This window comes from Pinus tabuliformis, chromosome 3_2, assembly GCF_031772625.1.
Source record: "Pinus tabuliformis cultivar Carrire ecotype Pingquan chromosome 3_2, CPIR1, whole genome shotgun sequence".
NCBI classification, from domain to species: domain Eukaryota; kingdom Viridiplantae; phylum Streptophyta; class Pinopsida; order Pinales; family Pinaceae; genus Pinus; species Pinus tabuliformis.
In genome coordinates this window covers 587,514,054-587,538,152 of record NC_142302.1, presented here as the reverse complement: position 1 = coordinate 587,538,152, position 24,099 = coordinate 587,514,054, and the positions used below count along the sequence as shown (strand labels likewise).

The 24,099-nt window shown below is 37.4% G+C and overlaps 3 pseudogenes across 1 annotated transcript; all 3 read left to right on the top strand.

Moving 5' to 3' along the window:
• Window positions 1-11,953: 11,953 nt before the first annotated feature.
• On the top strand, window positions 11,954-21,673 carry LOC149181932 (ACT domain-containing protein ACR3-like; annotated as a pseudogene).
• LOC149181933 (ABC transporter B family member 1 pseudogene) lies at window positions 14,522-17,766 on the top strand (annotated as a pseudogene).
• An 860-nt stretch (window positions 21,674-22,533) lies between the features above and the next one.
• On the top strand, window positions 22,534-24,099 carry LOC149181931 (ABC transporter B family member 1 pseudogene; annotated as a pseudogene). Its single transcript, XR_016256754.1, has 2 exons — window positions 22,534-22,910; window positions 23,646-24,099. The product of XR_016256754.1 is annotated as an ABC transporter B family member 1 pseudogene (transcript).

The following is a 24,099-nucleotide window of genomic DNA, read 5'->3' as shown; positions in this document are numbered from 1 at the left end:
TTTCACATACATGAAAGTTCCCCATGGAGTAGTGAAGGCAGTTTTATCCTGATCATCAGGATGCACTAATACTTGGTTATAACCTGAGAAACCATCTAATAAGGAAATCCTACAAGAGCCTACTACCTTTTGCAATATATGATCCATTTTAGGTAATGGGTAGTTGTCTTTAAGGGATACCTTATTAATATTTCTGAAAGCAATACACAATCTGATTTCTCTAGTTTTCTTTCTAGTAGGAACAATATTAGACACCCATTTGGAGTATCTAAGAGGAAGTATAATTTTAGCATCATACATCCTTTTCACTTCTTTCTCAACCAAAGGCATCAGGACATGATTTATCTTACGAAGTTTTTGTTTGAATGGTTTTTGATCTTCCTTGATTGGGATTTTATGTTGTATGATGCTCGTGTCGTATGCTTTTAGATCCTCATAACTCTAGGCAAAGACATCTATGAATTCTTTGAAAAGAGCTATGTATCATTGTTTTGTGACAATAGGAAGTGATTTTGAGAGTTTTATCATTTTGGGATTCAGGCACTACCTATATTGCATTCTTCTATGTCTTCCCCTATGGGTTCCATTTTTGGCTTCTTTGCTACATCATTAAAATAAAAAATTTCTTCTAACAGAGCTAGACCCCTAAGCAGAACATTATCCTTAAGCTGAAGTACTTCAAATTATTCCTTTTCTAGATCTATTTCATGCAGTTCTAATTTATGTACATCTTTATTGACTGAAATATTTAGATTAGAACCATAAAACTGTTTATCTACACTAACATATTCAACAATATGATTTTCTACTTCACATTCTAAATCTATCATACCTTCTTCATACTCATCCTTAGATTGCAAAAAGTTTTCAATCTGCTTGTCCTTCCAAATATCTGCCAGTATCTCATGTTATCGGGTACAACTAGAGGGTGTTTAACTTCCACTGTATATTGTCTGTTGGGGTGAGGCATTTTACATGTGCTAGTTGAAAAAGCTAAACCATTAGCCAGGACATTATAATTTCTGGGAATGTTAGCAAGATCATATTCTACAAAAGTTCCTAGAAAGTCAAGCACAACATTTCTGTTGGATCTCAACCTAGGATGTTTTGCAGCATATTCTCCTTTGATCTATTTAAGAATTAATTCAGAATCCCCTTGAATTGTAGTTCTTTTAGCACCTAGCCTTTTCAATAATTGCAATTCTAAAAAAAGGGCCTCATATTCTGCTACATTATTGGTGCAATGAAAGTTGAGTTTATAGGAATGACCCTCTGCATGATTGTTCCCTAAATTGGACACCCAAACACCTACCCCTGAACCTGCTTTGCTACAAGAGCCATCAAAGTTCATGTTCCAAAAAGGTTTAGTTTCAGTTGTTTGTTGCACCTTTTGTGTTTGATTTTCATGTTTTTCATCAATGTCATTTTCTTCTTTACTAACCTGTGCATCAATGTCCCCATCATTATAAAGAATGAAAGAGTCCATGTCAAGATGAACATAGTAAAGATGATAGTTATGCGGTTTCTCTTGACGACTGACCATATACTTCATTAAAGTTTCCCTCTACAGTCTTCTCTGTTGACCAAACACTGGTATAGTGGCATAAGTCATGTCCATTTGTAGGGTTCCTTGTAATTTTTCTCCCCATGAGTGTGACAACAACATGCCATACTTAAGGGGAATGTGTGCAACCACTATATCCATCACTAGACTTTTAGCAGGGATTTGGGCTAAAATAATGCATAGGTCTTTGATAAGACCTAGGCATCTAACTTTCCTTGAATCAAAGGAATACAAATATTTGTATTGTTTAGTAATGTCAAGTCCTGATTTTTCCATGACTGCTTTGGGCGTTAAATTATGGGATGCACCTGAATCTAGCATAGCATTGTGGAGAATTTTATCATGAATATTCAAACTGACATAAAATGGAGGGACTCTTCCTTCTTGGGGTTTTCCTTCTACTTCTGGCCCAAATAAGATTTCAGGCTGGTCATCATTCAAATTTACATCATCAATTTTCTCTCCAATGTTTAATGCTTTCATGACCTGAGTATTGTATGTATTTTTGTTCATTAATTCAGTTAAGGGGATAGAAATTTTCAGCTTGGCAAGTTCATTTTCTATACTGAATGATGTTTGATTCTTAAGCAGATTTGGAAAAGTAGACTTATTAGCAACTACTTTTGTGGCCAGTTCTGTTTGTTGACTGGTAGAAGGGGGATCACTTTGAATAGTTCTAGAAAGAGTATCAATGGTATTTTTCATGCAGCTTCTGCTGGCCTTTTTCCAAGATTTTCATTGGTTTTCTTAGGAAGATTTTCTGCTATTTTCTTGGAATCAGAATTAGAGACCTTGTTGACAGGATTTTAAACATTCTTTTTTTTTTACAGTATCTTGATTTTTCTTACTCCTAAGATTATACTGTCTATGGATTTCCATTATGGCATTTTCAGATCCTAGTTTGTATTCATCCGACTCTTCAGAATCCATTTCAGTCTGGGCTATAAGAAAAAGCTCTTGCTCCTCTTGAGTGAGGAAATCTGTTTCCTCATCACTTATCCCTAAAAAATTTATTTGATTATCATCCAAATCTTCCACAATGTTTCCCTCATCATCTATGTAATTTTCTTAAAAAGGAGGCCAGACCTGCTGGTCTAGTCCCTTTTGTTCTCTTTGCTTAATTTGGGGAACATTTCCTTTAAAGTTTTGGTTTCTAGTTTGAGGGACATTTTGGTTTTCTCTTAATTGAGTTTGGTCATTAGTGTTCACCCTTTGCATCATTTGATTAACTACTCTAACTAAGTTATCAATCTTATGGTCAACAACAAAAGTAGAAAGTTCTTCTTTTATGGTTACTATGCGTTCAAACTCCTGTTTGGCTTTTTTGGCCAGGATGTTAGCTTCAACTTTAATTGCATTTGCTTGCATTTCTTCCAAAGTTGTCGGGTTTCTCTCTCTAAGTTGATATTCCATGTCTACATTGAAACCATCTTGAAAATCAATCAAAGCTAGGCTAGGGGAGGGATTGATGTCTTATGGAATGGCATTGTAAACAATATTGAATCATTCACAATATTATTCCATGGTTTCATTGGGTTTTCTCTTTAACCTTTTATATTCATTTAGGAGTTGAAGTGGGTTCTTTTTTATCTCCCATCTAGCTAAGAAAGTTTGATGGAAAGCACCAAGGTTGGCTATACTTCCTGCTGGTAAACCCATAAACCATTTCTTGACATCACCTCCTAAGCTTTGGGCAAACAATCTCATTTTAACATCAGATTCATCCGCTTCTTGGAGATAAAAAACATCATTCATCCTATCCACATGCTGTTGGGTAGTATTAGCACGAGTATTATCAAAGGTCACAATTTTGGATGGATAATCTATAGGCATAACATTTAGTTGGCCTGGTAACACCAAAGGTGCATACCTTCCTACCATAACTGTCCTGGTAGATTGACTTGAGGATGGACCTAATGGAGGTGCAGTTTTAATACCTACAGGGATAGTAGGGACAGTAGTCTGAGAAATCAGAGGTAGGGAATTTGAAACTATGGAATGAGTAGGACTGGGGGGATGTAGATGTATATATTGGGAAGATTGAATAGACAAAGAGGCTGCTGCAACAGTCAAAGCAGAGAATTCAACAGATTGTTGAATGAAAGCTTCTTCGATAGCTTGGTCTAACGCTGAAACTAGAGCTTGTAATTTGTCGAATTGCTGTAAAGATTCAAAATCAGGATCTGTTTCAAGGACTTGGGTTTGGGGTACATATGGTTGTAGTATGACTTTATCTATGACAGTTTGATCTACAAAAGCCTCATACTTTGATCTAAACAAACTTTGATGGAAAAACAAATCAAATTCTATGTTTTGTAAAGTTTCAAATTTCTCTGGGAGAGAGTTAGACCTTGACAAAGGAGTATTTTCCAGAGGAGAATTGAATCTAGACAAAGGACTATTACTACCTTGACTCTCGGTAAAGCTTCTCTTTCTCACCAGTTTCTGAGGGTTATCTACAATTTTAGTAGGATTAGGATTAGGGTGAGATCTAGTATAAATTCTTTTGGGAGCCAGGGTTATGAAAAATGATCACACAAAAATCAAAATCAGAATCAATGATATAATAGATATTTACAAAATAACAACCTCAGATCATGTATTTCATAATGATACAACAATTTCTTACTGAAATACTAGTTTTAAACCAAGGAATAATAATGTTTTGGATTAAAATGTATTCTTCCCCAGTATGGTCACCACTATGTTATCATTCTATATTTTTGAGGTTGAGGGAGTAAATACATTGGAAAACATCAAAACCACTTTTGAAGCTGGGATGTAGCCCTGCCAGCTTGAGAGAGGGATCTCTCTTTATAAATTAACTTTGTTTTTTAATTGATTTTAGGCTAGTTATGATTATGATTGGTTGTTTGTTTAAATTTGTTTGATTGGTTTGGTTGGTTGATCTGATCAAATTAATTTCTTTCCATTGGGCTATGGAGTGAAATAATACTGGATGCTGCATCAAATATTTTAAAAGAGTAATCACAGGGCAAGCTAGTTACATTAACTGGATCTTTGAAAGCGAATTATGAAATGTAGAAAATGTGTGTTTTAGTAATGGTTGAAAAGCATTTAAGAATTTTTCAATTATACTTTAGAAGAAAAACATACAGATTGTAAAACAGTCCAAATAAGGTGTTCAATTAAAAAATCTTATTTTTCACATTTCCTGTTTTACAATTAGATTTAAGATGATTAACAGGAAGATAATAACAATGAAAATAACAATTACAATAGGAAAAACATCACGAGTAAATTGAAACACAAGAATCTTGTGAAAAGTCTTTGTATTAATGATGCTCCAGCAGCATGGAAAAAGTACAGTGCTTGATAAAAATAATTACAATGATAAGAAACCGACCCTCAATACTTTGAATGAATGAAGTATTTAAACAAAATTTCCAAAAAGATTACAATCAATGCTGCATTGACATGGTAATCTATTATTGATTACAAAATAATTGAATTGACTAATATAACCAAAAGAGGTGAATTTGGTGAAGTGATCTGGACGTTTGGCACTATTGTTGCGGATAACAGTTGTTGAGTTGCCAGGATTTGGGTGTTGCGTTGGATGTGGCTGATATTTTTTTTAATCTTGAAATTCACATAGTTTATCTCACCGCTCTTCATATGGGACAATGATTTTTGTTTCCTTGCAGTAGATCTCATCTACCTCGGTATATTTAGCAAATGTAGGCCTTACCACAAAAATATGCTTTATCTCATGCTGAATGAACATAATATTACTGATAGATTCGAAAAAAGCTCTCCCTGTCATAACATCTCTAATGTGGTAAGACTTAGCAGTATCCTTTGCAATGTTTGTAAGCTTCTTCTTATAATCTTCCATGGTCATTAGTTTGTCATTAATTACAAATAAAGAAGGTAGGCCCCTCTTTGTTAATGCTTCTATTATGGTGAAAAACCTATTGATTGCAACTTCCAAACTGTGGCATTTTTCTGTAAGCTGCACAATCAAATTCTTCTTTGTGAGAACTTTCTTCACTTCCAAGATTGTCTCTGTCCCATCCTCTACTCCCAAATCATCCAGCTCATATTGGTTTTTGGAATTGAGAAACTTGATGATGTTGTTTGCTATGGCAGGCATATCTCCCAACTCATTATTGATGGTGGAAATGGCCTGATTGGCTTTCTCAATCATTTCTTTTTGTTCAAATATAATTTGAATACATGGCCAGCTTTCATCCATGGCTTCAATGATATTATTCCATATAATTTCCTTGACTTGCCAGTGTGTGACCAATGGAGGAATCAGTTGCGGTTTTCCACCATACTTCTACCTGGTTTTGAGCTCTCTGTAGCTCTGTTGCATGGAAATTTTCAGTCTTTGCCTTCTGGTCTTGTAGAAGATTGACTTGAGCTTGAAATCTTTTAATTTCTTCTGTTTGGAGAGACATATTCTCCACTTCACTTGCCAACTGATTTGTAGTAGTCCCTGTGTTTGTTGTAGAAGATGTGGCTGTAGGAATTGCTGTAAGAGGCACTGCTTGCAAAGGGACAATAGACATTTTGGAAGCTTGCTCCTTTTCTTTGATGATTTTTTCCATCTCTGTTTCCATTTGTTTCAATTGTACATTCTGTTCCATGATGAGCTTCATCATGTCTGCCTTCTGTGACTCTGTTTCTTCAATGTCTTTGGCCAGAGGATCTTCTGTGGCTGGTAATTTCAACTGCTTTCTCAATGCTGCTATGTCAGTGTTCTTCTTTCTTACAAGCTCTTCTGCAACATTGATATTGGAAGGATCATATCTGATTACCAAGTCCTCCAAATATTTGATCCTTGTGTCTTTAGCTAGTGAAGAGACTTTCTCCATCTTCAATTGTGACTGAACGTTAGCTAAAGTGACTTGCAATTTAGACAAATTCAAAGCAGTGTTAGTGAGAGTAGATGAAATCATTTGACCAATTTGTTTGTGCATATCCATTTGGTCAATGGGATGTATATCTTTTACATCAAATTCAAATTAAGTTTTCTTGTAATCTGATGTTGCCTTGGGCTGTGGGATCTCTTCTTGGAGGAAGGTCATTTTCATTTTTCCTTTCTCTGAATCAAAGACTGATAGTAGTTTGCTTTGAGAACTAGAAGTCTGCTTCCAGAACTGATTATATGTGTTGATCTTCAAGGCCTCACTTCTCACTTTAATCTCTTTGAATATATTGAATACATTCTTCTCTTTCTCCCCTGTGGTAGATGTGCTGGTCTGCATAGCCTGCTACTGATCCTGTGAAGCTGTTGAAGTGGTAGGAGAAAGGGTAGTCTGATCACCTACTAGTGAGGAAACATGTGTCTCTTTAGTGGTGATAATCTCCTCTTGATATGAATCCTTGCTTAGCATTAATTTGGAGTTGAGCTTGGTCCTCTTCCTGTACATGATTTTGAAGTCTTCACCAGGAATTTAAGTCACTGAAGCTGACTTTTCTTCTCTGTTCCTCTTTCATGTTTTCTCCTATGTGGCAGGAGTATGTACTGCTGAAGTTGAAACCAACTGCTCCTTTGCCTCTTGGAGAGTGTTTTCAATCCACTCTAGTTGGTTCTTGTGTTTCTCAATCTCGGGTCTGGATGTATGAAAATAAGGAGTAGATTTGTTCTCTACCCTTAACTTGGAGATGAGCCCTAATGGATCATATGACCATGTGAAACTAAGGCTGAATTGCATCTCTTTCAGCAATTTGTCTGCTTCTTCCCCTGCTGCCCTACTGTTGCAAATGAAAGGTCCTATTTGAGTTTTGATTTTGAATTGAGATTTCTTCTTGGTAGATACAAAATGAATCTCATCAACATTGAGCATTTGCTTGATGTATTCTAGGGAAAAAATCCTCATTGGGAGGAATTTTGGCAGTTTGTAAGGTGCAAGTTCATATCCAAATATCCTAAGCTCTGTGTAATTCCGGTAAAGATACCAATCTCATGTCTGGACTTGGTCTGATAACTACAAGATTTTCCTAATTTCTTCACTGATTCTTAGCTCTAGAGTGCTGCTTAGGAGACTTAGTGCTGGATGTACAAACATTTATATGAATTGTTTGTATGAATACTCTTTTTTCTCCTTCATTGATCCAGATTTAAACAAGAACACAACAAATTACAAATATAACCATAAATACAGAGATGTAGTAGAAATAATACTTCATTTCATTAATGTAAAATACTTAAATATGCCTAGTAATAGAAATGGAAATAAACTAGCTGGGGCGATGGTAGGTTATCCCTGAGAAGAGATGTGGCAGCTACATGCCTATTAACTCTCTTACAATGAGGCTCAAAGGCCTATTTATTGTTGAGAAATAATGGAAAACCCTAAATATCCAAAAACCTAACCTTAGGAGATGAAGCACCAAACTATGGGCCCTGTTTGGGTAAATTGGTATATCAACTTCCCGGGGTCGTAACTTTGGCATACGATATCCGTTTGAAATGGACCTATGTTGCTCCCAGATTTCTTGAAAAATGTCGTTTAGGGCCTCAAAACGACTCCGGAAGTTCAGGTCCCGAAAAACTGCTAAAAATAGTAAACTGTGCTACAATTAAGGAAACAGAAAAACTGAAAGAAAAAATGCTGGGGATCCAAGTGGAATTGGCGGGTGGCCACCAATATCCACCTGGATCATTCATTACCAGCGTAGTCCAGGAGACAACTGATTGTTGATTTCCCTCTTCATCCAGCTTTTGTAATGCAAGCTTGAGGTTGTCTCCCTGAAAATACAAAAACATGTATACTAACACATAAGCATATTTGAATACTTCCTCAGTTTGGAATTTGACAAACTGTTCATGGATGGAATCTGCAAGGAATTGGCTGAAATTGAACAAGATGGAAGGGTTGGAATTTGCAGAGAAAATATAAAGGAAACATATAATAGCCTCATCTACCCACTGATCTGAGTAATAACCAAGGAGGTAGGAAGTGACAATGATGATCTGCTTGACTCTCTTAGGGAAAATGGAGGATGGATAGGTAGGATTTTTCTTTGGTAAAGGGGTATCTTCAATCAAGAAAATCTCAAGGGTTTTGGCTCTTTTTGCAAAATCCAATTTCTGGTACAATTTAGTAAGGGCTTCATGAGAGAAAGGAGTGACATTCTCTGCAACAGGAGTTTGCATCATTTGATCTATTGATTAGGCAATTATGGTAAATAGAATTTCTACTATTGGGGCAATAATAACTCTTTGGTTAGGTAGATAGCAAGCATGAAATTTTATAACAAATTCATTGGTACTGTGGGTGCGGGGAAAGATGTAATGGGGTAAATTGGATTCCCACAGTCCAATATCATCTAACTTATCAATGAACTTGTCTTCTAGCCAGCAATACATTTCAAACAAATCAAATTCACACAAGGTTTCATGAATTTTGTGGTCCGTGTTCGCCAAAGGTATATGGTGAAAATCAATGGAGAGTGGATCAGAGGACTCACGGGTTCTTGCTGTCCCTTAACCTTAGGAGAAATGATTAGATAAGGCTAAGAATATTGATGGAATGGTGGTTATGCAGGTTCAGAGTGTGCAGAGAAAGTGGATTTGCATAGACAAGAGGATAGAGGCAGTGATCGGCATAATGGTTAACTAGTGTTATGCCCGGGTGGGTGAAACTGTTGCAATTCGAAATGGCAAACCTGTAATAGAACAATGACAATGGAAGTGTATAGAATCAATAATCTGTGAATGGGTGAAAGGAGGGACTTTATGATCTTCTGGATTTTGCGTTGATGGTGGCGTGGGTCCGTTGCATTAACAATTAAGTAATTAAATTACTTAACGGATTGATTCGGAGGTAGCCGATGTGATTGGCAGGAGCAACGAGTAGATGAGGTGGCGGCAGGAGATTGGCAGGAGTGTAACGGATAAGGCAGTGATATCACATGGTGGAGAAACCATTTTTCGGAGGGGGGCAAGGTGGTTAATGGTTTCAGCCAAGGGCGGGTGTGAAAACATGGGATGGTGACACATTGCAGTGGGTGCGGGTTTGAATACCACCCATATCAGAGTCCACCCCCTCCCGCTGACGGTAAAGTTTAGATATTGAGGGGGGGCCAAAACGTCATATAGGCCGTCAGATGTAAAAAGGTCGGCTCGAATGATGTGAGAGGTGGCTGCACTTTATCGTGATGTGATGGGAGGATGGTGGGGTAGGAAAATGAATTTAATTTATAGTGGGGGAATGATTTTGAGCATATGGTGGGGTAGGGGAGTGGACGAAATAGATAGCAGAGGAATTATTTTAGGTTGGTGAAACTTAGGAATAGGGAATAATATATCAAATATCATCCGATATACCGAACTTTAGAGTCAAACTTTAATTCCTTTTCCTTTTCTTCTGCACAAGAAAATAATATTTAACATTTGACTTATGATAAAATCTTCATGTTGTTCCTCTAGTCACCATAGTGCTTCTACCTACCCTTTCATTTCAATTCTTTTTCTAAGCTAACTTTTTCTCTTCTTGCTTTGTAAGGTACATTTAAACTAGCAAACCCAAATCATTTTTTCTTTTAGGAAAATCTATCTTATCCTATCACTTATTTCACCATTGATTCAAATTAAACTGTTGAATCAATTTTATTTCTACCTAGATATTGATTCACCAAGATTAAACTATGTGGTAAATATTCATACACTAACCTATTGAATAGAAATTTAAATGTGTTCAATCATGATTAAACTGTATGATTTGAACAGAACTTTAGTCATTGTGGCACTCAAAAACAATTTGCATACAACCTTATTTGATAATAAACTAAAAGAACTAATTTATCAGTAGTGGCATTTAGGCTTGTAGTGCTTTCCATATTATTTTCTATTTTATCTTTTGTGAGATTCTTATTTTTTTCTAACATACCATCTTTTCATTTTCTATTTTTTCATATATTTTTAGAAATCATTTGAATATTGAAATTATGTACAATATGCAATCACAAATACAAAATACTCAATCCCCTTAAAATCTTATAATTTATAAGACCCTAACAACATAAATATATGAAATATGAGTTAATCGAGAATTAAAATGACAAAACTAAAATTTGGTAATAGTATCTCCAAAACATGATTACTAAACCTATAACACACATGCCATTGTTAAGAATTGGGTATTCGTTTTGAGCACACTATTCAAATTCTTTTAAATACATAAAACTTCACATATTTATGAGTATAAGTTTATATCCAACAAAGTTTATTGTTTCAGTGAAATTCCAAATGAATGTAATAGCCGCCCTATCAAATTCGTGAAACAAGTAGTGAACATTAGGCGTTGTACATATTGTAAATTGTATTGTACATACATTCATATTATAAAAATAAAACATAAAAAAAGAAAAGTGAAGGGGCCATAGTATGGATGACCATAGTATATTTTATTACGCCGTAAGGCGTTTCCCTCTGAAATCAACTCCCCTAATTGCCTTTCTGTCCTAATCTTAACCGTCAGATGCATTGTTAGACGATTCAACAATGGTATGCCGTCCAATTTAATTAAAAAATATTAAAAAACTTTTAAAATACAATTGGTTAATTAAAAATTTAATTAATTATTTTACCTACCAGCCTCATCCGTCGTGTTTTTCTTTGCCGCAGGAGGATGAGGAGGGCCGCGGAGGGTAGGGAGGGAATACCTTTTTTTTGCTGCAGGATGAGGAGGGCCGCGGATGGGAGTGAGGGAATCCCTTCTTTGCTGCAAGATGATGACTCAGGATTGTTGAGGCATGGTTAGGGTAACGACCCACGGGAAGCAGGGAAAACACCGCCATTTGCGCACCTTTTTAGAATGAAATCCAGATCTTGTAAAAATCTCTGCACTCATTCTATCTCCATGGTACATTTGTCCCTTGATTGATCCAACAATGGAGATTATGGTAGTTCAGTAGAGGTAATAACCATCGTTAGGGTTTCCGCTCATTCTTATTGATAAATTGGTTTTGAAAGAGATCCCCTTTTCAGCTAAGGGTTTTTCATTGCTTCTCCAGGGTCTTCCATTTGTAGGTTTACGGGTGAGTTTCCTTTTTTTTTTCTTTTTAAACTTCAAAAAATGTTTCTTCTCTATTCGGGTTTGCGCCTGATCTTCACATTTGAAATTTCCTTCTATTGGGGTTTTCGTATGATCTTCACATTTGAAATTTCTTTCGAGTTCATTATTGCGCTGGTTAACTAGATCATAGAGGCCATTTCCATGGCAAGGCATTGCTAGCATTACAATGGCTATTTCCAATCATGGTAAGAAACCCCTCCCACCTATCCTTGTCCTCATGGGGATGGAAGGATTGCTGGCTTCAGCCCAAGGCTGAAGAAAATCCTGTGCAATTGCAGGATGTTAGTAATTTTTTCATGATGATGTGCTTCTCTCTCAGTAGTTGGGGTTGTGGATGATCTCTGTGCAGGTGGATAGTAGGAACAAACATGGCATACTTCTTGAAGTGGTCCAACTTTTGACTGATCTAGATCTAACCATTTCGAAAGCATATATTACCTCAGATGGTGGATGGTTTATGGATGGTAAGCTTGCTCCTTTAGATCTATCATTGAACATTTTCCTTTCATCTCTGCAAATGCTGCTGTGTGGACATTTCAGGGGACTCAGCCAATTGTTTGATTGAATGATTCAAGTTTTACTTTTGTGTTACAATGTTTCATGTGACAGACCAGCTAGGGGATAAACTTACAGATGAAAGCATCATTGAATACATACAACAGGTAGCTTTAGCTTGACATTGGAAATTAACTTATTTTAACAAGAGGACACTGTGAAGATTGTTGGTATATTGGATTTGTTGGAATTGTTTATGATAATTTACTCATTAATATTTGTTGATTTTCTTGCTGCAGTCCTTGGGAACAAAGCGTGTCACTTCCAGTAGAGAGGTGAAGACTTGTTTAGGTAGGATTGTAGGTGTACAATCCATTGGAGAATACGCAACAATAGAATTGACTGGGACAGATCGCCCTGGTCTTGTTTCAGAAATTTCTGCAGTGCTTACAAGCTTTGGTTGCAATGTAGTAGCAACAGAATCTTGGACCCATAATATGAGAGTAGCATGTGTTGTATATGTAATTGATGAATTATCAAACCGGCCTATAGAGGATGAAGTTGGTCTGTCTACCATTAAGGAACGAATTTCAAACATGCTTAAAGGGAATGACAATGGCACCAAAGGAGTCAAGACAGAATTTTCCATGGGCTTAACTCACCGAGAGAGGCGTCTACACTAGCTGATGTTTGCTGACAGGGACTATGAGTGTTCTTATGATTCCTCAGGCCACACTTTGTTGGATGAAAACAAGAAGCCTATCATTACCATCGAGAACTGCAATGAAAAAGGCTATTCTGTGGTTAATATCCAGTGTAGAGACAGGCCAAAGTTGCTGTTTGATACAGACATGTAGTATGTTGTCTTTCAGGCTTCAATCACTTGCAATTTACCTTATGCATTGCAGGTAAGTTAAAGAGGTAAAAATATATGCATTTTCTTCCATCAGGCTGTGGCTTAGTGATTGAGATGGGAGCCAGCATGCAAACTGTTCAGATTCAAATCTTAGTTGCCCTTTGTATGTGAGGGAAGGTGTTTGACCCTCCCAAAATTGTTTTCCCTCAAGAACTGAACACATAAACATGTCCTTAATTAATGTGTGGCAATAATGTGTTCAGTCTTTCTGATTGGGCTAGTGGGTATATACTGTGATTTGTATATGTTGTGATTAGGTGTGTTGTTAAGGCATTTCTTAATATTAAGGTTACTAGTTCAAAACTCATCTTCTCATCTGTCTTAACCCAAAAAAATAAATTCTAATTAAATAAAAAAAATTGCACTTACAGGAATATTAAATTCGGCATATGGATGGTTGTACCCTAGACACAGAAGATGAGAAACAAAGAGTTGTCAAGTGCTTGGAGGCTGCAATAGAACGCAGGGCATCTGAGGTCAGTGGATTTTGCCTTCCATATTCTAAATCTTTCAAGTTTTATCCAACTAATTGCTCACTGAGATGTTGATCTGAAGATCTGAATCTCTGCTTCTGCTGCTGAATCTAATAACCTCTAGCTCCCGCTGAACAGGGCCTGAGTCTTGAGCTGTGTGCAAGCGATAGAGTAGGCCTTATTTCGGATGTCACTCGCATGTTCCGTGAAAATGGTCTCTCAGTGACAAGAGCAGATGTGACAGCCAGAGGGGATAAAGCGATCAATGTATTCTATGTTAGGGATGCTTATTCAGGAAATCTTGCCATGAATATCAATATGAAGGTAGTTGAAGCTATGAGGAGATAAATTGGCCATACCGTGTTTCTGCATGTTAAGAATATGCCAGGTGACATTGCTAACTCTCTCCCAGTATGCAAACTGTTCAGATTAAAATCTTAGTTGCCCTTTGTATGTGAGGGAAGGTGTTTGACCCTCCCAAAATTGTTTTCCCTCAAGAACTGAACACATAAACATGTCCTTAATTAATGTGTGGCAATAATGTGTTCAGTCTTTCTGATTGGGCTAGTGGGTATATACTGTGATTTGTATATGTTGTGATTAGGTGTGCTGTTAAGGCATTTCTTAATATTAAGGTTACTAGTTGAAAACTAATCTTCTCATCTGTCTTAACCCAAAAAAATAAATTCTAATTAAATAAAAAAATTTGCACTTACAGGAATATTACATTCGGCATATGGATGGTTGTACCCTAGACACAGAAGATGAGAAACACAGAGTTGTCAAGTGCTTGGAGGCTGCAATAGAACGTAGGGCATCTGAGGTCAGTGGATTTTGCCTTCCATATTCTACATCTTTCAAGTTTTATCCAACTAATTGCTCACTGAGATGTTGATCTGAAGATCTGAATCTCTGCTTCTGCTGTTGAATCTAATAACCTCAAGCTCCTGCTGAACAGGGCCTGAGTCTTGAGCTGTGTGTAAGTGATAGAGTAGGCCTTCTTTTGGATGTCACTCGCATGTTCCGTGAAAATGGTCTCTCAGTGACAAGAGAAGTTGTGACAACCAGAGGGGATAAAGCGATCAATGTATTCTATGTCAGGGATGCTTATTCAGGAAATCTTGACATGAATATCGATATGAAGGTAGTCGAAGCTATGAGGAGAGAAATTGGCCATACCGTGTTTCTGCAGGTTAAGAATATGCCAGGTGACATTGCTAACTCTCTCCCAGTCGATTTCGGATCGAAATTCAGATTTTCTTTTGTTAGTTTATTCAAGGCCCAGCTTGACCGTCTCTCATACAATTTTCGTATGATCAAGTTCTGAAACTCAATGGCAGAATGCTTACTACCACTAATGCTTCTACTCCTTGTTTGCTGAACTTGATCCCATGGCCACTTTCGAACCTAGTGTTGCTTCATTCGCTTTGTATCTTATAGTGGTAGGCAAGATTATCAGACGAACTTATGTTTGGAGTTATTTAACCTGTATGTATGAATGACTGACTTGGGATAGAAGGGTGTTTCAGACAAGATCGCTTGTAATGATATCTTACTGGTTATTATCATGCCATGCCTTGTCTGTTTATTTCTTTAATGGAATGGAAAGCTAAATTCCTCCCTCTTCTTCTCCCTCCAGGAAGAACGTTAGTAAAGGTTTTTTTGGTATTAGATTAGAATGACATTATTGCATGTGCTTAGTCAATATTCATTCTATACTATTTTCATCAATCAACCATTTTAGAATTTTTAATGGTAAATAATAGAGACTCAACAGCGCAGTTTTTAATGAGTATAGACTAGTATAGATGCATTTCAAATCTAAATCTATCAAATTCCCAAGAAAAAATCAAATCTTTTGAAGTACAATTGTTTTTTGAATCTAAACCTTAACACCAAAAAAAATTTGATCTTCTCAAACATAAATAATAGAAATATACACCATTCAATAACACATATCTCACATACATCAATAGACACACGAAGTGGATATATCTGCCATTACTCTTGAATGTGGCACCTCATCACTATTTTACTTTATATTAGTCATTCGAGTGTAGAGTAAAGCTATCATAGACACAGCTTGACTGATTTTTTTTCAATTCAATTCTAATTTTGGCTTTTAAATTTTAGCTATGGAGCATAAATTAAGTAGGGTTCTCACAGTGTAAAGTTTTTATTCTATTTATAATTAATTACGCCATTTCAACTGCAGAGTTTTGACGTTAAACCCATCAAGTAGCACTTGACCTTCATTCACAGAAATTAAAAATAGTACTTTTGAGAAGCAATTCATTAAACTAAAAACTAGAGCTCAGGGTATGAAAATGCCATGTAAAATCATGTATTGGATACATTCAATGGGGTCATAGAAGCGCTCGACCAGAGCAACTACAGTACTCTTTCCCGACCCACTTCGACCAACCATAGCTACAGTTTTTCCTGCTGGAATATTTAATGAGAAACGACTGAGATAGGGTATCTCTGGTCTAGAGGGATATGCAAAACTCACCTGTGTCGCTTCAGACATCAGGGCGAGCGACTCTTCACTGATCAGAACGTTTTTCACTGATGATCTAATGGCTGGAGATTATTTAATCGTCTAACAATCCATTCTAGAGTTGGGTCTGCAACTCTAGGTTGGTGAAAGAGGTGGTCAACTATCAGGCGGACAAAAGCAACGCATTGCAATAGCCAGAGCGATGTTGAAGAACCCGGCCATACTACTTTTGGATGAAGCAACCAGTGCTCTGGACATTGAATCAGAAAAACTTGTTCAGGAAGCCCTTGACAGGTTCATGATAGGAAGAAGAACAGTAGTTGTGGCACATCGTCTCTCAACCATTAGGAAGGCTAATCTGGTGGCAGTTGTTCAGCAGGGGAGCATTTTTGAGATGGGGACTCACGATGACCTTATCTCAAAAGGGGATGACGGGGCTTATTCAACATTGATCAGACTCCAAGAAACTTCCCATGAGCTTGGTAACAATGCAAGAAAGAACAGTGCCAAGTAAAGGTTTTATCCCACTATGCTAATTCAATAATGGCACATTGTGGTTAACCTATGCAATAGTTTTCTCATTGAAAGTCCATAGAATTAGAATTGTTTTGTTTCTCCCATAAATCCTCTCGCCTTCTTTATAAAATTGTAATTTTTTTTGCAGTCCCATAAATCCTTGGGGCCTTCTCTGTAAAACTGTAATTATAATGCTTATCCTCAGCTTCTTCTTCATAAAATTATACTTGTTTTGTTCGTCCTTAGATTAGCAGTTTGTGAAATTATAATTGTTTTGTTTGTCTATAGATCCTCAGGGTTTTCTTTGGAAAATTATTTAGCAGCTGCCAAGTTTTTCTGGTTTTATTACAGTGAAATATTTTCCACCAAACTGTTTGGATGCCTTCTCATACAATCCTTCATTTTTTTCCCTCAAATTATAATGGTTTTGTTCGGTCCAGAGATAAATCTTTTTTCTTAAATTGTAGTTGTTTTGCTCCTCCCATTAACCCTTCTAGTGTTTATTGGTACTTTAGATGTTACTCTGTAGAAGTTTATGGACTTTTACATTTTGTCACATTCTGAATGACCCACTCATTCATCACCAAGATAGAAAAGAAACGTGTTCTATACCTTCCATAAATTCTCAGTATTTATCAGTTTGAATGATCCCGGGAAGAAAGGGGAAATAGAATGAACATAGATTTGTATTCTCGTTTTGATTTTTTGTTTGTTTGCCCATTTCCAGGCCCTCCAGCGCAAGGAATTCTATGAGCTCGCCCATAATTGGAAGAAATTCTTCTTATGGCCGATCTCCCTATTCCAGAAGGCTTTCAAACTTCTCAACTTCCGATTTCAGCACATCTGTCAATGTCAACTCAGCACACAAAACAGAGAAAGTACCCTTCATAGAGCAGGCAGGGTCATTCTGGAGACTAGTCAAGATGAATGCCCCAGAATGGGCCTATGCCCTACTAGGATCCGTAGGGTCCATGGTCTGCGGTTCCATAAGCGCACTCTTCGCTTACATCCTGAGTGCCGTGCTGAGCATCTATTACAACCCTGATCTGTTATACATAAAAAATGAAATCAAGAAATACTGCTTCGTTCTGATAGGGATATCGTTCGGCGCCCTCGTTTTCAATACGATGCAACATTCCTTCTGGGAAATTGTTGGCGAGAATCTGACCAAGCGAGTCCGACAGACAATGCTCGAAGGTGAACAAAACGGTTTCCGTGAAAAAATTCAGATTGACATGGCATTCTGAATATAGTCACATTCAGATTGACATGGCATTCTGAAATTGAGATAGAAGAGCACAGGATTTTCTTCTTTTATCTTCTTCTGAAGATTCAATATATGCATTGAGTGCTACCTTACCAATGGAGAAAAGTAAAATTTAGATATTACATCAAAATTTAGAAAGTCATACTTCTTAGACTGAAAAATGATTTTCTCAATTAGCCTATGATATTCTGAGGATATTAACATTGTTGTTATTGGACAGTTTGAAGTCCTTGATAAGCAACTGAGATTTTTTGTTCCATTTTGCTGACCAGGCAGTAAAAGTGGTTACAACAATGCTTTCAAAAGGTTATACCCTAGGAAAAGATACTTTAAGCAAAGCCAAAGAGTTAGACTAGAAGTATCAAGTGATGGACACTGCTGCAGCAAAGGTGGCAGATTTTGGCAAATTCTTCGGAGAGATATCAAAAGCAGCTTTGATTACAGCTGGGCATGCAGCTTGCAATGCAAGAATAGCTCCTGTCAACAACAGTTATTTTGCAACAGGAGCACTGATGGTTGCTGGGGTTCTTGACAGGGCAGCCAAAGCTGCTTCTAATTTTGGTAATAGGAACAATGCAACAAAGAAGTAGACTTGAAGTATTATGGCACTATCAAGTTAGAATTGTAATGTAGTGGTGTTGGCCTTCAGGTTTATCTGTCTCATAATTAAGTATGCATGTAATGTTGCTTACCCTGCCATAGTCGTTCTTGTATCAAATCAATTTTATGGTCTCTGTATATGTGTTTAAATGTCTGATCTTTCTGCAGCCCTTCACATTGAGATACACTATATATCTGTGGGCTTCAACCCCCAAATGCATGCTAGACAGCTGTTGACACCAGCTAACATCAAGAAATTGGAGACGCTTCAGACCACTCAAGCGGTTGGGCAGCTTTTTGATGTTTGTTTTGGATAAATTTAGGAACTTCAAATGTTTTAAGTTCCTAATAGACGTGGGCAATGACTAGATGGAACTATGACTTAGATCTAACACAGTCATCTAAAACAAATAAACAACGTCTTCGTTCTAGATTTTTATTCATTCCTTCAAAACATTTGTTAATTCTGTCCTGAATTCCGTTTACACCCCCTTCTTTTTCCACAGACACTTTTATCTGTCTGCATGTCGACAACAACAACTCTTCAACGACAAATTTGGGTGATAAAATTTCATGAAGAGGGCAACACATTAGGAGTATTTTCATTTACTTATTTTTACTCTTTTATATTTTATATTTATTTTTATATGTGGAGGAACAGTGTTCAAATAAATTTAAGAAGAAATCTGTTTCCTCAAAATAGCATTAATACTGCACTTAGATCTAGACCTTGCTTACCCTGCCATAGTCGTTCTTGTATCAAATCAATTTTATGTTCTCTGTATATGTGTTTAAATGTCTGATCTTTCAATTTTGTTTTGAGGTCTTTGATAAATGAGTACCATTCACGGGTAAACGACAGTACTTTTTTCCTGTTGTATAGTTCCAAGATCAATATTGGATCATGTAGACTACCTCAAAGGCCATTTTGGTCAAGGATATTGAGAGTAACCTAGAATAAGATTTTACTTGTGAAAAGAAAGGAAAATAATGAAAAACAAATTTCATTTATTTCAACTGTTTTGTAAGAAAAAGTCTTAAATGTAATCTTACTTTACAAACTGTCTGTAAATAACTATTTGCAGAGAAGGAAGATCCTACCCTTTAAATTCTACTTATTCCTGTAGTTTTGTAGAATAGAAGTAGCTTAAAAAGGCCACCTACCTTACCAATGGAGAAAGGAGTAGTCTACCTAGGCGGAGGAATGGCCCGGTTTCCGTCACCGCCCAGAAAATCGTTTGGCTCCGGCCGCCGGCAATCCCTCCGCCCTCTGCCACCCTCCCCTAGCTCCACCACTCTCCTTCTCTGCCACCCTCCCCTGGCAATCCTGACATTCCCTGATAGAAAATCCGATCGGTGCTGGAAATCCTGACATCCCCTGATAGATCGGATCCGAGCTGGAATTGCAGCCGTGGAGAGTTATTGCCATTTCCAATTTGAAATGAGGAATTGCAATCCCGCGGGCTGCTCACTCACCTTCCTCCTCGACTCGGCACCTCCCGCTCTGCAATTCCTCCGCTCTACAATTCCTCCGCTCTGCAGCTCGCCACCCAGGGACAATTCGGTGACACCTCCGACTCTGTTAACGACTGATTGACACATGCACCATTTCTGTCCTGTATCTGTCGCCGGCAATCGTAAATCCCCGAGTTAGCGAAGATGTCGCAGAGGCATTCAAAGAACAACAATGACTTGGCGTTCTTTACATACGACGAGAAGAGAAAGCTTGGGTATGGTACTCAAAAGGAAAGGCTCAGCAAGGACTCCATTAAGCCCTTTGATGCCTGTTCTCTGTGCCTGAAGCCATTGATAGACCCCCTCCGCTGTCAGAAGGGCCACCTCTTCTGCAAAGAATGCATTCTAGAATGCCTGTTAGCGCATTTTCTTCCATCACCCTGTGGCTTAGTGATTGAGATGGGAGCCAACATGCAAACTGTTCAGATTCAAATCTTAGTTGCCCTTTGTATGTGAGGGAAGGTGTTTGACCCTCCCAAAATTTTTTTCCCTCAAGAACTGAACACATAAACATGTCCTTAATTAATATGTGGTAATAATGTGTTCAGTCTTTCTGATTGGGCTAGTGGGTATATACTGTGATTTGTATATGTTGTGATTAGGTGTGCTGTTAAGGCATTTCTTAATATTAAGGTTACTAGTTGAAAACTCATCTTCTCATCTGTCTTAACCCAAAAAAATAAATTCTAATTAAATACAAAAAATTGCACTTACAGGAATATTACATTTGGCATATGGATGGTTGTACCCTAGACACAGAAGATGAGAAACACAGAGTTGTCAAGTGCTTGGAGGCTGCAATAGAACACAGGGCATCTGAGGTCAGTGGATTTTGCCTTCCATATTCTACATCTTTTAAGTTTTATCCAACTAATTGCTCACTGAGATGTTGATCTGAAGATCTGAATCTCTGCTTCTGCTGTTGAATCTAATAACCTCTAGCTCCTGTTGAACAGGGCCTGAGTCTTGAGCTGTGTGCATGCGATAGAGTAGGCCTTCTTTCGGATGTCACTTGCATGTTCCGTGAAAATGGTCTCTCAGTGACAAGAGCAGATGTGACAACCAGAGGGGATAAAGCGATCAATGTATTCTATGTCAGGGATGCTTATTCAGGAAATCTTGACATGAATATCGATATGAAGGTAGTCGAAGCTATGAGGAGAGAAATTGGCCATATCGTGTTACTGCAGGTTAAGAATATGCCAGGTGACATTGCTAACTCTCTCCCAGTCGATTCTGGATCGAAATTCAGATTTTCTTTTGTTAGTTTATTCAAGGCCCAGCTTGACCGTCTCTCATACAATTTTCGTATGATCAAGTTCTGAATCTCAATGGCAGAATGCTTACTACCACTAATGCTTCTACTCCTTGTTTGCTGAACTTGATCCCATGGCCACTTTCGAACCCAGTGTTGCTTCATTCGCTTTGTATCTTATAGTGGCAGGCAAGATTATCAGACGAACTTATGTTTGGAGTTATTTAACCTGTATGTATGAATGACTGACTTGGGATAGAAGGGTGTTTCAGACAAGCTCGCTTGTAATGATATCTTACTGGTTATTATCATGCCATGCCTTGTCTGTTTATTTCTTTAATGGAATGGAAAGCTAAATTCCTCCCTCTTCTTCTCCCTCCAGGAAGAACGTTAGTAAAGTTTTTTTTTGTATTAGATTAGAATGACATTATTGCATGTGTTTAGTCAATATTCATTCTATACTATTTTCATCAATCAACCATTTTAGAATTTTTAATGGTAAATAATAGAGACTCAACAGTGCAGTTTTTAATGAGTATAGACTAGTATAGATGCATTTCAAATCTAAATCTATCAAATTCCCAAGAAAAAAATCAAATCTTTTGAAGTACAATTGTTTTTTGAATCTAAACCTTAACACCAAAAAAAATTTGATCTTCTCAAACATAAATAATAGAAATATACACCATTCAATAACACATATCTCACATATATCAATAGACACATGAAGTGGATATATCTGCCATTACTCTTGAATGTGGCACCTCATCACTGTTTTACTTTATATTAGTCATTCGAGTGTAGAGTAAAGCTATCACAGACACAACTTGACTGATTTTTTTTCAATTCAATTCTAATTTTGGCTTTTAAATTTTAGCTATGGAGCAGAAATTAAGTAGGGTTCTCACGGTGTAAAGTTTTTATTCTATTTATAATTAATTACGCCATTTCAACTGCAGAGTTTTGATGTTAAACCCATCAAGTAGCACTTGACCTTCATTCACAGAAATTAAAAACAGTACTTTTGAGAAGCAATTCATTAAACTAAAAACCGGAGTTCAGGGTATGAAAATGCCATGTAAAATCATGTATTGGATACCTTCAATGGGGTCATAGAAGCGCTCGACCAGAGCAACTACAGTACTCTTTCCTGACCCACTTCGACCAACCATAGCTACAGTTTTTCCTGCTGGAATGTTCAATGAGAAATGGCTGAGAACGGGTATCTCTGGTCTAGAGGGATATGCAAAACTCACCTGTGTCGCTTTAAACCTCAGGGCAAGTGACTCTTCACTGATCAGAACATTCTTCACTGATGATCTAATGGCTGGAGATTATTTAATCGTCTAACAATCCATTCTGGAGTTGGGTCTGCAACTCCAGGTTGGTGAAAGAGGTGGTCAACTATCAGGCGGACAAAAGCAACGCATTGCAATAGCCAGAGCGATGTTGAAGAACCCGGCCATACTACTTTTGGATGAAGCAACCAGTGCTCTGGACTTTGAATCAGAAAAACTTGTTCAGGAAGCCCTTGACAGGTTCATGATAGGAAGAAGAACAGTAGTTGTGGCACATCGTCTCTCAACCATTAGGAAGGCTAATCTGGTGGCAGTTGTTCAGCAGGGGAGCATTTTGGAGATGGGGACTCACGATGACCTTATCTCAAAAGGGGATGACGGGGCTTATTCAACATTGATCAGACTCCAAGAAACTGCCCATGAGCTTGGTAACAATGCAAGAAAGAACAGTGCCAGGTAAAGGTTTTATCCCACTATGTTAATTCAATAATGGCACATTGTGGTTAACCTATGCAATAGTTTTCTCACTGAAAGTCCATAGAATTGGAATTGTTTTGTTTCTCCCATAAATCCTCTCGCCTTCTTTATAAAATTGTAATTTTTTTTGCAGTCCCATAAATCCTTGGGGCCTTCTCTGTAAAACTGTAATTATAATGCTTATCCTCAGCTTCTTCTTCATAAAATTATACTTGTTTTGTTCGTCCTTAGATTAGCAGTTTGTGAAATTATAATTGTTTTGTTTGTCTATAGATCCTTAGGGTTTTCTTTGGAAAATTATTTAGCAGCTGCCAAGTTTTTCTGGTTTTATTACAGTGAAAGATTTTCCACCAAACTGTTTGGATGCCTTCTCATACAATCCTTCATTTTTTTTTCCCTCAAATTATCATGGTTTTGTTCGGTCCAGAGATAAATCTTTTTTCTTAAATTGTAGTTATTTTGATCCTCCCATTAATCCTTCTAGTGTTTATAGGTACTTTAGATGTTACTCTGTAGAAGTTTATGGACTTTTACATTTTGTCACATTCTGAATGACCCACTCATTCATCACCAAGATAGAAAGGAAACTTGTTTTGTACCTTCCATAAATTCTCAGTATTTATCAGTTTGAATGATCCCAGGAAGAAAGGGGAAATAGAATGAACATAGATTTGTATTCTCATTTTGATTTTTTGTTTGTTTGCCCATTTCCAGGCCCTCCAGCACAAGGAATTCTGTGAGCTCGCCCATAATTGGAAGAAATTATTCTTATGGCCGATCTCCCTATTCCAGAAGGCTTTCAGACTTCTCAACTTCCGATTTCAGCACATCTGTCAATGTCAACTCAACACACAAAACAGAGAAAGTACCCTTCATAGAGCAGGCAGGGTCATTCTGGAGACTAGTCAAGATGAATGCCCCAGAATGGGCCTATGCCCTACTAGGATCCGTAGCGTCCATGGTCTGCGGTTCCATAAGCGCACTCTTCGCTTACATCCTGAGTGCCATGCTGAGCATCTATTACAACCCTGATCTGTTATACATAAAAAATGAAATCAAGAAATACTGCTTCATTCTGATAGGGATATCGTTCGGCGCCCTCATTTTCAATACGGTGCAGTATTCCTTCTGGGAAGTCGTTGGCGAGAATCTAAGCAAGCGAGTCTGA